This window comes from Phyllobates terribilis, unplaced genomic scaffold (genome assembly GCF_046119375.1).
Source record: "Phyllobates terribilis strain yellow unplaced genomic scaffold, ASM4611937v1 Scaffold_7__3_contigs__length_470593459, whole genome shotgun sequence".
Taxonomy (NCBI): domain Eukaryota; kingdom Metazoa; phylum Chordata; class Amphibia; order Anura; family Dendrobatidae; genus Phyllobates; species Phyllobates terribilis.
The window spans coordinates 237,229,602-237,244,179 of NW_027362767.1; the positions used below are offsets into that span (position 1 = coordinate 237,229,602).

Sequence of the window (14,578 nt, forward strand, 5' to 3'; positions counted from 1 at the left end):
AGCTCAGCCTTTCATGCATAAGCTGCCCATGCCATAGGCACTAATGCAACCTCACATCATCATAAATGCAGGAACTATGCTTTGATAACAACCTGAATTGGCTCTCACCTCTTGAGTCTGCAGGACACGGTGTCCATATTTTCCATACAAAATTAAGCTTTGGCCCAGAGAAGACGGCAGCATTTCTAGATTGTATTGCTATATGGCTTCTTCTTTGCATGATAGAGCTTTCAATTGCATTTGTGGATTGCACATATAACTGTGTTCACAGACAATGATTTCTGGAAATATTCCTGCGTCCATGGAGTGATTTGCACCTTCAAATCACGCTTATTTTTAAGGCAGTATCGCCTGAGGTCTCGTAGATCACAAGCTTCAAATATTTACAGTTGGCCTTGTCCCTTGTGCACATGGATTCCTCCAGAATCTCTGAATCTTTCCATGATATGTACGGTAGATGGTGGGATAATCAAAGTCTTTGCAATTTTACATTGAGGAACATTTTTCAGAAAGTGCTCCACACTTTTAGATATAGTTGATCACGGATTGATGAACCTCTGACCATCTTTGTTTCTGAGAGACTCTGCCTCTCTAGCATGCTCTTTTTATACACAGCTATGTAACTTAGTTGAAAATTGACCATCCAGCTGTTTTTCATTATTTACCACTTAATTTTTAAGATGTGTTGCTTCCATCAACTTCTAAATGAGTTTATATTTTCAAAAGAAATGGAACTATGTCTTACTTTCAACTTCTGATTTGTGATCTATGTTCGGTGGGGAATAAAATATGGTTATGAGAAATTTTCAAATCATTGCATTCTTGTTTTCTTTACATTTTACACAGTCTCAACTTTTTTGGAATTGAGGTTCTACAATTGACTAATGCAGTTCGAACCTGGGTATATTGGGTTCGGCTGACAGTCTAATGTGTATAGGGCCTCCCAACTCTTCCCTGACATCATCTGCCCTGATATCATAAGGATCGGGTATGTGTGATTTTGTAATGCTGTTCCTTTTGTTCTTGGTGAGATAAGTCACCACCAGAGGAGTCTGGCAGCGGGCCTCTGATAGAGAACACAGGACTGCTTGGCAGAGCAATCGCTTCTGTGTATGGAGCAGTCAGGAGAGATATCTGTTGGCGGACTGATTAGCCAAACCATCGTTCAGCTATGTATTGTGAATGGGGCCCCTTACAATGGGCATTGATGGATAATCAACTTTCTTGCAAACATTTGTTCATGCCTCTAGTGCCATGTCCTCCTAATGTTGGACATGTTGAACACATACTGACAATCCACAATTATAGGATTCTCTTTTTTATATCCTATTGTTCTAATAGAGAGGCAGTATTCCTGGAATTATCACCTGTGCAAAACTAAGGCAAATCTGCAAACATGATCTGTGAGAGGACCTTGAGGACTGGAATTCAGGAGCACTAATTTAAAGTACATTAAAAAGTACAAATGCATTTTATTTTTATTAATTTCCATTCTTTTTTTTTTTAAATTGCACTTTTATTGAAGATATTTACATACAGTAGAACTAAACAAATATATTGCACTAAAGCACAAATAAGGCAAAAGAGAACAAAAAACAAAAGAGAACAATGCCAATATTATATATATCATGTCATGATATATATATATCATATCATGATATATCATGTCATGATATATATAATATTATATATATCATGTCAATATTATAGGGAACTTGTCATCTGATTCATTCTGCCTGAATCACGGGTGTAACGACCGGAACGCCGGTCGAATGTGAATGAGGGATATGGCGCTGCTATGAATGACTCCGACCTCGTATAGTGGCAAATAACTTTCTTTATAGTGGTCACACAAATGACAGGGTTAAACGATTCTACAAAATGTGGGCCACAACAGCCACTAACACAAATTACAACTTATGCAGCCATAGAGCGCCCAAGTGCCAATCTCACGGGAACGAGCCAAACTACCCCTGGGCTATGCCGCTCCCACCCTTATTCAGTACAGGGCCTACCCAGGATGTTACCACGGACGTGGCATGTGGTCCTCTTCAGCACATTCAGGTGTAAGCAGGAATTAGAATCAATCTCAGTCTCAAAGTGTAGTTCACAACAGGGCTCCTTTGTAGTTTCCACATACACAGAGTCTTAGTATACCAGATCCTTCACAATCTCTGGATCAAGCCTGATCAGTCCATCAGCAGTGATATACACCAGGCAGTTCTCAGCACTACTGGAATCACTAACTAGCTTTCCCTAACTGACTACACAGTTGGTGACCGGTCACATATCTCAGTTACTCACAAGGCACAGCTTCTTCTTGGACACACCGTCTGGCTGCAGTCTCTACAAGCTTCCGGACGTCCTTTTGGCATCAGAGAGATCTTGTCTCCTCGGAGGACTTCCTGGTTCTGTGTTTCCTGGGCTTTTTTACAGATCCCCGGGCTTTTTCTTTACTTGTTTCTTGCTGACCCCTAATGGCCGGACTAAGTCATTGCAGGAGAAATTTATACTGTCAGTAATATGAACTCATTACTAAAAAGACATTTCAACATGTTACACGGGCAGCATTGCAGCCATGTATATTTTACTCTGCAGCACATGAGAGAAACCGGGGACTATATGACTCATATCATGACTAGTCCAAGGCAGGTCCATAACTGTTTTTTCCCAGTTCTGCTCCCCAAGATTTGTCAGTCTAGGGGAGCGGGAAGGATACCTACCTAGGACTAGTCAGCCGTGACGCATCAGTACCGACCAGCTTCTCAAAGTTTTCTCTGAAATGTCGCAGCATTTCAAAGCAGCAACAATTACATTGCCAGGACTAATTCCTTTAATTTTTACAAATAACTGTAATCAAGTAGTAACATAAAAAAGATAAAAATAGGGAAGTATAAAAGGAAATTTGATTTCTTATTCTTTTCTAAAGGTAGCAGCTTATTTCTGAGAAAACCACATCCAGCTCCAGTTTTTTGATTTTTCCCAAGAATGCATCCCTCGAATTGGCTGGTGCTTGGAGTCAAACTGGGCTATGATAAGCACAAGACTTCCTTTCGCCTCATTATACCCCGGTACCCTCCTGCGTTCACAGCGTCCGCATGAACTCACCATGAATAGAATCAAAATGTAAGTGAGGGCAAAGCATTTAGGGGAATGTGTTCTCTCTCCAACTAACAAGTGCCTGTTGATGCACCGATAGCCTATATTGCCTCTTTAATTACTGAAGGGAAAAAGACAAGCAGCAGACAGATGCTTATAGAAGTGCACGAGTGGATTTTGGTTATATTTTCTAGCATATTCCATTCTAGATTTTGATATCCATTTGATAATATGCTACTTACCTGCAGTCGCAAAATCCAAGGCTGCAGCACAATAGTTGTCGGCATGAGTCCAGCGTCTGGTGTTAGACATTTGCTTTATGCTATGAATCAGTAAAACACAGTTCACAGCTAGTGATGAGCGATCACTAAAATGCTCGGGTACTCGATGCTCGGGTCGAGCAAATTGGAGTGCTCAAGTGTTCAGTCCGAGTAACGAGCCCAATGTAAGTCTATGGGAACCTCGAGCATTTTTCTGGCGCCCCCCCCCCCCCCCCCGGCAGTCTGCAGAGGGCCTAAAAATTGCCCAAATCGATGGGAACAGTGCTCAAATGACATGGGAACAATATGGGGAAGACCCCTGAAAGCATTTCTGACTCCCAGGTCACTGCTGTTAACAATGTTGTCAGAGGTATTACGCCACTTTTACGGACTCACAATAAAACATACAAAAAATAAACCAAAATGGATTTTCCTGGGAAAAATGTTAAGGAACATCCTTTCCAGGGTAATGATTTGTATAGAAGGCAAAATAAATAACCAAAAACAAAAATACTCCTACACACCTTGGGCTATGTTCACACGTAGCGTTTTTGATGCGTTTTTTGCACTTTTGCATTGCTTTCAACGGTGAAAAATACATTTGACGCGCCCCCTGGGCCTGTGTTGTGCAGGGGAACCCGGAACCGGGCCTGTTGTAGAATGCTGGGGGTTGTAGTCTCCGTGTGGCGGTGACCCGGTCCGTGCCCAGGGTGGTCAAACCAGTGGCTGTCTTAATGTATAGCAAATGTCCGACTACGCCACCCGTGGATTGCGGTCAGTGGGGACCGCCGCTGCGCTGCCGACCGCTGAGGCTGATGTTGTTTGCGCAGCCAAGTATGGGATAACTCCCCACGGGAGAAGTATTGCCTCAGGGCAGCTAATGTGAGAGATGATGGGAGTGATGGTGTGAGGGTCCCAGTGCTAATGGTGCTGGTGCGGCGAGGAATCACAGAGACGTGAGGTGCAGTTCAGGGTCTTTACTGATGGTACAAGGCAGACCCTCCCGGGAGTACTGGCTAGTATAAGGGGCCTGGTCAGTCTGCGAGCAAGCAGGAGTTCCCCTGGCCAGGTGGAGTTGTAGGCCTCCCCGTTTATCTGCACTCTTCCTGGCTACCTTGCTGTCAGCGGTTACAAGTAGCCCACGTCCCTGAGTATACCGTGTGGTGCTCACCCGTATGGCTGGTGACTTGGGGCCTTCTGTTAGCCTCCGCTCCTGGATGGCGGCGCTGGTCCCTTCTTTGTGACTGAGCCTCCGGGCTTCTATGGCCAGAGGACCTGGAATCCCCTGCCGGTTGGTTTCTGCTGCTGGGTATATATCAGTCCCCACAGCCTCGGACTCCTGTGTCCGGTTTTAGTAACTTCAGCCAGGGCGAGCTATATCTCTGCTCACAGCCCCTGGCCTTCAGCTGCTGCTCCTACAGAGCTTCTGTTCTCACTTTCCCTCTCCAGGCTCTGACTGCTCTGCTTGTTCTGCAGGCTCTGTCTCCAGCTTCACTCACTAATCCCGCCCCAGACCCAGTTTATAAGGGCAGATTCCTCCCCTCCCAGGTCTGGGTGGGCAGTGTTGCATGCTTAGGGCTTCCTGACCAGAGAAACCTCCCACTTGCTCTCAGACATAATATCTCTATTACTGTGGCAACCAGACCCCTGGGGTGTCACATTCCCCCCTAGTAAATTTTAGTACTCCGGGACTAAACACATTTTTAAAACATAATAACAGGATATAAACAATAATACGATAACATATTTACAAGAAGCTTTAGTTCTTTAAAGGTCACGGCGTGTCCGCAACCGGGTGTCCATATCACCCAAGGTGAAGTTTTTGAAACAAGAGGGTGTCCATGTCACCCAAGGTGAAACTTTAAGCGAAGTAGGGGACCTGTCCAAAGCAAACCCCTTGCGTTGGCCTTGGGCGTGGCTGCAAGGCTGGAGCTAGCTACTTTGGGCCGCAAGTAGGCCACGCCAGACAGGTTTTCTCTTCCGCGGCCGTCTTCGCAAGAGGCACTAAGGTGCAACTATCTACAAAACTGTTCCGGTTATCCAGCGTACATAACCTGTTAGTCCATAAAAATCTGCAGGGTAACTGAGAAACATAATTAATAACAGGCAACAAACATAAACCATAAACAGTTAGCAGATAAATTCACAATGCATTAGTTTAGATTCTCCAGCGAGCGGGTATCTGACCTCTAGTGACTCTAGTGGACCTACGGAGCTCACTAACTGGTTCTGCACTACAGGGTGTAGGAGGTGTTATGGGTAAGCTGGGCAGCTGTCTGCGCACTCTTTGGCTCACTAGGGGCACGGCAGGCTCACTACTAGCAGAGGGTTGATCCTCCTGTACTGCTGGTGTGGACTCTTCTGCCTCTTGGGCCGGCTGCTCTTCCAGCTCTACCGGTTCCTCTGTAGGCACTTGCAGGGCTGGCTGGAGAAAGGTGAGGACGGGTACCACGACAGCGCCGTTTACTTGTGTCCAAGACCGGGGGAAGTCTCCGAGTACGGTACTGATCATTTCTTCCCTTTCCTCTGCGGGTTGAGGGTTTCCTTGATCTTCTTCAGGGCTTTGCAGCTGCTCGGGACACTTCTTCAGGTGGTCTCTGGAGACAATGGCTGTGGTTTCTCCTCCATCCTTACTGATTACGCAGATTTTTGGGTTCTCATGGCTTGATGGCAGTACGGTGTACGGGTCCTTCTCCCACTGGTCGTCCAACTTGTGGAGCCGCCTCTTCCTCTTCAAGACCTGCTCTCCAGGTACCAGGGGAACAGCAGGAGCATACTGGTTATAAGCCTTCTCTTGCCTTTCTCTAGCTTGAGACAGACTTCGCTCGACGCTCTCCTGTACTTTCCGATACTGCTGCTGCCGTTCTGTATCCCAGTCTGCCTCTGGAGAGGTGTCCTCAGGCGTCAAGACTCCCATATCCAGGTCAATAGGCAGCTTACCAGGTCTTGCTCTCATTAGGTAAGCCGGGGTACAGTTGGTGGAACCTACAGGGATGTGGTTATACAGGTCCACCAGATCGGGCAGTTTCTCAGGCCACAGACTGCATTCTTCCAGGGGCAACGTTTTTAGCAGATCTATCACCACCTGGTTCATCTTCTCGCAGAGTCCATTGGTTTGAGGGTGATAGGGCGTTGTTCTTATCTTCTTGCAGCCATACAGGTTGCAGAACTCCTGGAAGACCTCCGCTTTGAAGGCTGGTCCTTGGTCTGTCAACACTTGGTCCGGGTACCCGTGTGGACGGCAGAAGTGCTGCTGGAAGGCTCTAGCTGCTGTTTGAGTCGTTAAGTCCTTGACCGGGACCACCACCAGGAACCGGGAGTAATGATCTACGATTGTGAGGGTGTAGACATACCCAGATCTGCTTGGAGCCAGTTTCACATGGTCCAGGGCTACCAGTTCTAGTGGCTGTCTGGTGATGATGGGCTGCAGGGGAGTCTTCTGGCTGGCTCGGTCTTTTCTTCTCAGGTGGCACGGGCCACAGTCTCTGCACCACCTCTCGATGGCTCCTCTCATGCCTACCCAGTAGAACCGTTCACGCAACAAGAACTCCAGCTTCTTCCATCCGAAATGCCCTGCTCCGTTGTGGTATGCCTCCAGAACCATAGCCGCGTCTCGTCTTGGGACCACTACCTGCCAGGTCAACTCATGTGTTCGAGAGTTAACCATTCTCCGGCACAGCTTCTCCCTGTAGAGGAACAGCTTACTTTTCTCCTTCCACAGTTGCTTGGTCTCCTCCGGAGCATCTGGGTCAAGACGGGCATCGGCCTGGGTCAGCATTTCCTTCACCAAATGGACTGCGGGATCACTGTCTTGCGTCTCCGCCCAGTTGTAGTGGGGCAAGGGATTGAACGTCACGGAGCGCCTGTCCTTCACACGGTGGGAATACAGGGTAATCCCATGACGGTGGAACGCAGGGAGCTCAACTTCTTCCAGATCTTCTGGATCTTCCCCTACGTCCGGTAAGTTCGGCATTCTAGACAGGGCATCCGCGTTGGCATTTGAGCGTCCTGCCCGGTATTTGATGGTGAATTCAAAGTTGGACAGGCGGGCCATCCATCTCTGTTCCAGGGCACCGAGCCTTGCAGTGTCCAGGTGTGTCAACGGGTTGTTATCCGTGTACACGGTGAATTTGGAGGAGGCAAGGTAATGCTTGAAACGTTCGGTCACTGCCCACACTACTGCCAGGAACTCCAGCTTGAATGAGCTATAATTCTCAGGGTTGCTCTCCGTGGGCCATAGCTTTCGGCTGGCGTAAGCGATTACCCGTTCTTTCCCTTGCTGGATCTGGGACAGTACGGCTCCTAGCCCGATGTTGCTTGCGTCCGTGTGGAGGATAAAGGGCTGGCTGTAGTCTGGATATGCCAGGATTTCATCCCCCGTGAGGGCCATCTTCAGCTGGCAGAAGGACTCCTCTTCCAGCTTTTCCCACCTAAAGGGCGGCTTCTGGTTTTTGGCTTTCCGAGATTGACCTATCAGGAGGTCCTGCATAGGGGCTGCCATTTTGGTGAAACCGGGAATGAATCTTTGGTAGTAGCCTACCAACCCGAGGAACTGCCGCACTTCCTTTATGCTGGAGGGTCTTGGCCAGTCCTTAATCACGGTGATCTTATCAGGGTCAGGAGCCACTCCGTCAGCACTCACCACGTGTCCCAGGTATTGCACCTTTGGTTTCAGGAGGTGACACTTGGAGGGTTTCACCTTTAGGCCGTAGTTTGCCAGAGCTTCGAACACTTCTGCCAGGTGTTTCAGGTGGTCCTCGTAGGTCTTGGAATAGACGATGACATCGTCCAGATATAACAGGACCGTCTCGAAGTTCCGGTGTCCCAGACAGCATTCCATCAACCGTTGGAAGGTTCCTGGTGCGTTGCAGAGCCCGAACGGCATACAGTTAAATTCGCTGAGACCCATCAGGGTGGTGAATGCAGTCTTCTCCCGGTCCGCCTCTGCTACAGGAACCTGCCAGTACCCGCTAGTGAGATCCAAAGTAGAGAAGAAGTTAGCAGATTTTAATGCAGCTAAGGACTCTTCTATCCTTGGTAACGGGTACGCATCTTTGTGTGTGATACGGTTGACCTTCCTGTAGTCTACACACATTCTCATGGTGTTGTCTTTCTTTTTCACTAAGACTAGTGGAGCTGCCCAGGGGCTACAGCTATCCCTGATTACCCCAGCCTCCTTCATGTCTCTAAGCATCCCCTTGGCATGTTGGTAGTGTGCCGGGGGTATGGGTCGGTATCTCTCCTTTATGGGAGGATGGTCTCCCGTGGGGATGTGGTGTTCTACCCCCTTTACTCGCCCGAAGTCTAGCGGGTGTTTACTAAACACTCTCTCGTACTCTCGAACCACCCGATAGACTCCCTCTTTCTGGTGTGAGGGAGTGGAGTCAGTACCCAAATGCAGTTGCTGACACCAGTCCTCCATTGGTTTCTTAGAGCCGTTACCTTCCTCTGGTTGAGATGGAGGCAAGGGTTCCACGGCCTGTACAGAATTCTGGTTTATGGTGAACAATTTGGCTAGCGTGGCATACCGGGGCAGGTATACTTCTCTCTCCCTGATATTTATGATGCGAACGGGCACCCTCCCATGGCGTACATCAACCACCCCCCGTGCTGTCAAAATGGTGGGCCTACTGTCTGAGTAGACGGGTTCTACCATTGCTTGGTAGTCTCTACCTCTTAGACCAATAGCTGCCCGGCACCAAATCATCATCTCACTTTTTGGGGGCATGGCAATAGGGAACGGGTCACACATTCTCACGCTTCCAATCTCACCACCGGAGAGTTCCACCTGTTGCCGCTTCATCAGTGCCCGGATCTCTTTTTGGAGCACACGCTGCTGGCCGGAACTGGCGTTCTTGGCAACCTGCTGTAAAATGAGAATCACCTCTGCAAGACAATTTTCAATCACATTAGTTCCCAAGGTTATTCTAGGGTGACTCTCATGACGGTCTATGTCCACTATAATCAGTCCTTGTGACGCCAGTTCGACTTTACCGATCTTAATGGTCACCTCTTTGAATCCCACCTGCGGCACGGGCTGACCATTGCTGGCGATGATACTCAGGTCATCATCTGGGTAGCGGGTTATGTCCGAGTCATTCCAGTACTGTTTAAAGAGCACGTACGGGATGGTGGTCACCTGTGACCCAGTGTCTAGTAGGGCACTCATAGGAATGCCATCCAGTACCACAGGCAAGATTGGACGTCCCCCTACGTATTTATCACGCCAGTTTGATGGCCTGATGGTCTTATGCCTGGGGGTTGGCCCTCTACCCCAGGTTGTGCCCGTTTAAATGACAGTACCTTGCCACATGTCCGGGTTGATTGCAGCGGCGGCAGATGGGTCGTCTGTCCTCGTTGTATCTGTCGCTGGGTCTTCCTCTGGCCGGTGGGGTCCTCCTCAGTCGGTGCCACGGGACGTCCTCCGGTCCGGATGCCAGCTGGATCTTTCCTGGAGAAGAGACCTGTAAAGACTGCACAGTTCTGGTTAGCGCGGCAACGCTCTTAGTCAGCTCTTGGACCTGATGGTGCAGGTCTGTAGCCGGGTCACTGTTTAAAGCCTGCGCATCAGCTCCCACAGGCCCTGCAGACAAGGGCGCCGTCTCCTGGTGGTAAGTGATAGCAGGGCGCCTGTGGGTCACAGCGCCACCTGGTGCCGGTTCTCGGAGCACCCGGATGGCTCTGTCCTTGAACTGTGCAAAGTCCAGGTCAGGGTCCTGTAAGGCCATTGCCCGCAACTGGGTTTGGTGGGCATTGCACAGTAGACCCTCAATAAATTGTTCAGTCAACAGCTTATCTTCATTTCCCACGCTGTCAGGGTCTGCCTGCTTAATGGCTCTCAGGGCCTCTTGTAGGTTTAGAGCATAGTCTCTTATACTCTCATGTGCCCGCTGTTTACACCCGTAAAATCTGAGTTTTATTTCGGCTGAGGTGCGGGTATCAAATGTGTCTTTCAGCCGGGCTAGTATTTCTCTGACAGTCCTCTTCCTCCCATGTGGCCAGGACTTTACCTCCCTTTGGGCTGCCCCAATTAATTGGGCCACCAGGATGCTTACTTTTTGCTCTTCTGTGAGGGGGTACACCTGGAAGAGGCTATCCAGTCTTTCTCTAAAGTCATTTAGAGTATGTGACTCCCCTGAGTACTGGGGTAGCCAGGTTGCCCCCGGGATATAGGGCATGGTGAATGGCATGACTGCTGCAGCGGTTGCGCTGGCGGTGGCTGTGGCAGTGGAGCTCCCCTCGGTATCCGGCATCCTCCTCCCCCCTAGTGGACCGTGGCCTACCTTGCGATGCTCTTCTTCCGTAGGCCGCGGCTCCGCAGTCAATCGTCGGGGTTGAGGACCTGGCGTCGCACTCCGATGACGTCAGCGTCGCTCTTCCTCCCTTCCAGGACCTTGCGCAGCGTCAGAGCATGGGGCGGAGCGTGGGGCGGAGCTTCGGATCTCGCGCGCTTTCGGCGTCCACGCCCCTCTTCTTCCCGTGCGGCGTCCCGAAGATGGCGTCCGAAGGCGGGAAGCCGCTGCGGATGGCGGGAAGAAGGCAGAAGATGGCGGGAAACGGTCCAAGATGGCGTCTGATGGCGGGAATCGGCTCCGGATGGCGGGAAACGACTCCGGACGGCGGTAAACTTCACCACAGGTAAGTATAAAAGTCTCTTTTTCAGGCACGCAGTACCCGGTGGTTGCAGGCACGAAATCCTGCCGACCACGCCAAAGTTGATGCGCCCCCTGGTCCTGTGTTGTGCAGGGGAACCCGGAACCGGGCCTGTTGTAGAATGCTGGGGGTTGTAGTCTCCGTGTGGCGGTGACCGGGTCCGTGCCCAGGGTGGTCAAACCAGTGGCAGTCTTAATGTATAGCAAATGTCCGACTACGCCACCCGTGGATTGCGGTCAGTGGGGACCGCCGCTGCGCTGCCGACCGCTGAGGCTGATGCAGTTTGCGCAGCCGAGTATGGGATAACTCCTCACGGGAGAAGTATTGCCTCAGGGCAGCTAATGTGAGAGATGATGGGAGTGATGGTGTGAGGGTCCCAGTGCTAATGGTGCTGGTGCGGCGAGGAATCACAGAGACGTGAGGTGCAGTTCAGGGTCTTTACTGATGGTACAAGGCAGACCCTCCCGGGAGTACTGGCTAGTATAAGGGGCCTGGTCAGTCTGCGAGCAAGCAGGAGTTCCCCTGGCCAGGTGGAGTTGTAGGCCTCCCCGTTTATCTGCACTCTTCCTGGCTACCTTGCTGTCAGCGGTTACAAGTAGCCCACGTCCCTGAGTATACCGTGTGGTGCTCACCCGTATGGCTGGTGACTTGGGGCCTTCTGTTAGCCTCCGCTCCTGGATGGCAGCGCTGGTCCCTTCTTTGTGACTGAGCCTCCGGGCTTCTATGGCCAGAGGACCTGGAATCCCCTGCCGGTTGGTTTCTGCTGCTGGGTATATATCAGTCCCTCGGACTCCTGTGTCCGGTTTTAGTAACTTCAGCCAGGGCGAGCTATATCTCTGCTCACAGCCCCTGGCCTTCAGCTGCTGCTCCTACAGAGCTCCTGTTCTCTTTCCCTCTCCAGGCTCTGACTGCTCTGCTTGTTCTGCAGGCTCTGTCTCCAGCTTCACTCACTAATCCCACCCCAGACCCAGTTTATAAGGGCAGATTCCTCCCCTCCCAGGTCTGGGTGGGCAGTGTTGCATGCTTAGGGCTTCCTGACCAGAGAAACCTCCCACTTGCTCTCAGACATAATATCTCTATTACTGTGGCAACCAGACCCGTGGGGTGTCACACATTCACCGGTAAATGTCATTTTAACATTTTACTACCTTATCTTGCCATGTGGTGTGTGAGACATGATCAGACACATCCTGTTTCATTTATGAAGGAGGGACTCTGAAAGTCACAAGCACTATTTTTATAGGGCCATCAGGTGGCCCTTACTGTTCTTAAAGGGCCAGCAGCTGGCTATGCTTTGTTGTTCCCATTATTAAAGAGCGGGTCTCCTATACTGTTATTGGGTATGCAGTGACTGCAAGGGCTGCCAAAAATTTAGACGCACCCCAATACCCCTTTGAAGAGTCATAGAGGAGGGCCTCAGTAAAAAAAATGTTCCCATTTTAAAGGAGCGGTTCTCCTATAGTGGTAATGCCCATGTAGTGACTGCAAGCGCTGCCAAAATTTGGGAAAGTCCCCAATAACAATTTAAAGACACATAGAGGTGGGTTTCAGTAACGACATGCTCCCATTAGAAAGGAGCACGTCTGCTATACAGTTACAGGGTATTCAGTGAGTCCAATGGCTGCCAAAATTTAGAAAACCCCAATACCAGTTTAAAGACACATGGATCTGGGCCACAGTAACGACATGTTCCCATTAGAAACGAGTGGGTCTGCTATACAGTTATAGGGTATGCAGTGAGTCCAAGGGCTTCCAAAATTTAGGAAATACCCAAATAACAATTTAAAGACACATAGAGCTGGGCCACAGTAATGACATGTTGCCATTAGAAAGGAGTGGGTCTCCCATACTGATATTGCTTATGCAGTGACTGCAACGGCTGCCAAAATTTTGGAGGAACTCCAAAGCTCCTTCCAAGAGACATAGAGGTCGGAAAGCCTCCTGAAAACAATGTTTCCATTATTAGGAAGTGGGTCTCCCATACTGTTTGCCTATGCAGTGAATGCAAAGGATGCCAAAAATTTGGAGGAACTAAAATGCTTCTTGCAAGAGACTTAGAGGTCGGAGGGCCTCCTGAAAACAATGTTCCCATTATTAGGAAGTGGGTCTCCCATACTGTTTGCCTATGCAGTGAATGCAACGGCTGCCAAAAATTTGGAGGAACTCCAATGCCCCTTGCAAGAGACGTAGAGGTTGGAGAGCCTCCTGAAAACAATGTTTCCATTATTAGGAAGGGGGTCTCCCATACTGTTTGCCTATACAGTGAATGCAACGGCTGCCAAAAATTTGGAGGAACTCCAATGCCCCTTTAAAGAGACGTAGAGGTCAGAGAGCCTCCTGAAAACAATGTTCCCATTATTAGGAAGTGGGTCTCCCATGCTGTTTGCCTATGCAGTGAATGCAACGGCTGCCAAAAATTTGAAGGAACTCCAATGCCCCTTTAAAGAGACATAGAGGTCGGAGAGCCTCCTGAAAACAATGTTCCCATTATTAGGAAGTGGGTCTCCCATACTGTTTGCCTATGCAGTGAATGCAACGGCTGCCAAAAATTTGGAGGAATTCCAGTTGTCCAGGTAGTACCGTCTATAGCGCAGGAAACTAGCTCCTGTTCTTCCTCCTCCTCTTCCTCATTGTCACCCAATCCATATTGGGATGAGATGAGGCTGGGCTGTGTGGGATCACCCTGTATGGTTCCTTGCTCCATCTCATCGTGCTCCGGCTGCAATGCATCCTCTTTAATTGTGAGCAGAGAGCGTTTCAGAAGACAGAGAAGCGGGATGGTGACACTAATTATGGTGTCATCGCCGCTCACCATCTTGGTGGAGTCCTCAAAGTTTTGGAGGTTGATACAGATGACATCCATGTCCACTCCTGAGGTCTTATGTGTGGAGTTTGACCTGAATACCGACGGCCCTGTTGATGATAGTATTCAACAACTACCCTCTTCTGCTCACAAATACTTCCCAACATCTGCAATGTAAAGTTCCAATGCGTGGGGACATCGCACAACAGTCGGTAAGCTGGAAGCTGCAAATGCTGCTGAAGCACGGCATTTTCAAAAATGGGCACACATGCGGTGTACTTTGACAAACAGATCTGGCAGATCCAGGTAGGTTTTGTGAAACCGCTGAACCACGAGGTTAAGCACATTGGCCAGGCAAGGTACGTGTGTGAGCTCGCCTCGCCTCAGAGCTGCTACCAGGTTCGGGCCATTGTCACACACGACCATGCCTGGCAGTAGGGTCAGCGGTGTGAGCCACAGATCTGCCTGCTCTTTCAGAGCTGTCCACAACTCTTCAGCGTTGTGCGGTTTGTCACCTAAGCATATTAGCATCAGCACAGCCTGTTGCCGCTTGGCCGAGGCAGTGCTGCAGTGCTACCAGCTTCTGACTGATGTGGTCATTTCGGAGATGGAGGCTGAAGAGGAGGAGGTGCAGGAGCTGTAGAATGTTGGGGCAACCCTGATTGACCCAGGACCCGCAATCCTCGGCATCGAGAGGACGTGTTCCGTCCCAAGGTCCAACTGGGTCCCAGCTTCCACTATATTAACCCAGTGTGCCCACAAG

The 14,578-nt window shown here is 49.8% G+C and overlaps 1 protein-coding gene across 1 annotated transcript in view; it reads left to right on the forward strand.

Moving 5' to 3' along the window:
• The window catches only part of WHRN (whirlin), a 240,484-nt gene that overhangs the window by 15,429 nt on the left and 210,477 nt on the right, over positions 1-14,578 (forward strand). The window lies entirely within an intron of this gene.